This window comes from Alligator sinensis, unplaced genomic scaffold, assembly GCF_000455745.1.
Source record: "Alligator sinensis unplaced genomic scaffold, ASM45574v1 scaffold4_1, whole genome shotgun sequence".
Taxonomy (NCBI): domain Eukaryota; kingdom Metazoa; phylum Chordata; order Crocodylia; family Alligatoridae; genus Alligator; species Alligator sinensis.
Genome location: NW_005841887.1, coordinates 2366093 through 2369329, shown reverse-complemented (window position 1 = coordinate 2369329; position 3237 = coordinate 2366093).

The following is a 3237-nucleotide window of genomic DNA, read 5'->3' as shown; positions in this document are numbered from 1 at the left end:
GCTTTAGGATTGGATGTTCACAAGCACTTGGCCTTTACCTAACTCTGTGTTGCCATTGACTGGATGCATTTGGAAATTCATCCTTTAATTCTTACCCTGAGCTACAGTGGTGCAAGCCCCTGAACCAGTGCCCTCTGACACTGCCTTGGTCATGTTCTCTCTCCAACAATGCTTGCTCCCTCTTAGAGCTGTCCTGTTCCTATACCAGGGGTGGGCAAAATGCAGCCCATGGGCCAGATGCGGCCCGCCAAGCCATTCTATCTGGCCCACGGGGCCCCTAAAAAATTTAGAAAATTTATATTAATCTGCTCTGGGCTGCCTATCAGGCAGCCCTTGATGGCTTGCCAAAACTCAGTAAGCAGCCCTCTGCCCAACATAATTGCCCGCCCCTGTCCTATACCATCATGGGTCAATGGAGGCTGTTCCAGTGACTCTGTGTTTCTGAAGTCTTGCCTCAAAGCACCTGCTCCATCCTGATTTCCCCTGGTTTTGGCAAGAGTGAACTTGAGAGAACACAGAGGCCATTTTCTATAGACTAAAGGAAGTTTACTTCAGGTCAATAAAGACTGGACTTTAGAAGGAACAAAGTGTGTAATTTCGTTACTGCTTAAATTCTGCAGTTCTGACTGTGGTTGCTTTGAATGTGGCTGCTTTAATTTTAAACTAAAGCTAGCAATAAAATAATAATTTTGATTGCCATGCTGCATCAAACCACTGCTTCCTTTGGAGTTTTATCTAATTCCTAACACCAATGTTCCAAAGAAAGATGTGAAACCCACATAATAGACAACTGAGCATGAGCAATGCAGGCCCCTGGAGGCTGGGGGGCATGGCGACCACCCATAGGCGGTGGTCGGGGTGGTGGGAGCCGTGGTGGTGGGGACTGGGGAGCTCCCACAGGTGGCTGCAGTGGTGTTGGTGGTGGGGAAAGGGTGGTGAGAGCTGATCAGCAGTTGGTGACCACCTGTAGGCACCGCCAGTGACTGGTGATTGTCTGCAGACGCTGCTGCCAGTGTCAACAGCAGGGTGGTGTGGGGGCGGGTGGTGAGCGGCGACTGCCCACAGGTGCTGCTGGCAGCATTGATGGTGCTTGTCTCAGGGGGTAGACCACCAGTCTCAGGGGGTGTACATGCACCCATGTGCACCCCTTACACATTGCCAAAGGAATTGAGTAATAACTTGGTTACAAAGGAAGTTTATTCACAAACTAAGCAGTTCTCAGCACTTACTGATTGGCTTTTTATACATTATTATCCCACCTAATGTCACTGCAATGTCCTTTATTATTCATGTAAATGTTTAATCCTGCTTGAATTCTACTCATGTTGCTTCAGTGCTGTCTTGTGGCAATAAGTTCCACAGGTTAATTTAGGTACTACGAGTATTTCTCTTCATTGATTTTGTGGGCTGCTATTTAGTTTCATTTGACATCCCTCTTGAATTGTGAAAAGGGTAAGAGAGCAATTAATCTGCGCTGCACTTTCCATTGTTCTGGGTTCCTCTCTCATGTCTTCCTTATTCATCTCTCCTCTAAACTCAAATCAATTCTTTTTATAAATTCTTATCATTAAAGCTTGAAAAAAAATGACAACATAATATATTTGCTGAATTTTGTCCCTCTAAACATTGATGTGCTCTGTGTGAACTGATTTTCCATGACTGGGTAACCTTTTGAATCTGGAATAGATTGATTGATTGATTGATTGATTATTCACAATGATAAAAATCAAAATGCTATTTCTGTAAATACTCCCAGATATTTTTTCAAAATGTATTGTCCATGAACACTTCTATTACAAGTTCCCTTTGAAGAACACTAATGGAACTGAACCCAAACCAGATGGGAATACAATCAAGGCAAATTTGGTTTACAGTTCCATTGAATTGTACATTTTTTCACTCTTAACCCAGTTTCAGTTTCTTCCATTGTTTTATGGGATAATGGGACTTACATGTCTCACCCTGAACAATCAATAAATTCATATTTGTAAAAGACTTTGATATCATTGAGTGAAAGGGGCAACTATATCATATTCATCATGTGTTTATGAAGAGAAACTTTCATTTCATTTAGTGTGAGCTTTAAAACCCAAATTAATACAGATCTGAGAACCGATAATAGCGAGTCTTAATATTGTGGCTTTTATGTTACTCAGTTTGGCTCTGAGCCAGTAAAGCACTTAAACGTGCGCTTAATTTTACACACTGTGAGTATTTCCATTGATCTCTTAGGCTTTACTCATGTGCTTAAAGATAAGTATGTAGTTAAGTGCTTTGCTGGATTGGGGCCTTTTTGCTGCTGGGCAAAAAGAGAAGTATCATGACCATTAAGAAATTCAAGAACCCAATTACATTTTACTTCTGCTCCATCCTCTTGCCAGCTCTTTGTCCACTATTCATTAGCTATTGTAATACTTTTCTTAGGCTATGAGCAATACTGTTTAAATTATCACATTGCAAGCAGTCAATTTAAGACCACTCACACCTTTCAATTAACTAGTGAACCTTTTTGAGTAGGTTTTGGGTAACTTTTAAAAAATTACCTACATAACATAGAGAACTAAGTCCCTTCTCCAAAAGTGATTGCAAACAGAGGGCACTTAAGCTCACTTTTAGAAATCTTATGTTAATACCTAGCAAAATGGGGTCTCAAGGTGGTACCAAAATATCAAAGCTGGGAGATGCTCTCAGTTTCAAAAATGTGATGGAAAAAATTGGTTCTGCATTTTGTGATTTGTTCTTAAAATACAAACTAATAAGATTTCATTAAAGGCAGGTTAAATAAGCATATCTGCCTTTGAAATAGAGATATATTTTAAATTAATAGCTGCCTGTACTAACAAATACTTTGTTTGACTTTCAGATCAGTACTGTACTCAGGTTTATAGACCACCTGCCTCCATTAACTTGTGGGAAATACAAATCCTGGTTCAGGTAAGCAGGCTTCCATAAGAAACGAGAATCTGGTCATGCAAGTAATACCGTACTTATGCAAGCCATTTATTTGATAGTATGAGACTCTACTTATTGATATTATTTTTCTACCAACTTTGTGTTAAGGAGAAGAAATGGTGGTGTTCAACGCCGATAAATGCAAGGTTCTCCACCTTGGGAAGAAAAACCCGCAGCATCCTTATAGGCTCAGCAGTGCTATGTTGGCTAGCACTATGGAAGAAAGAGACTTGGGGGTCATCATTGACCACAAGATGAACATGAGCCTGCAATGCGATGCTGCGG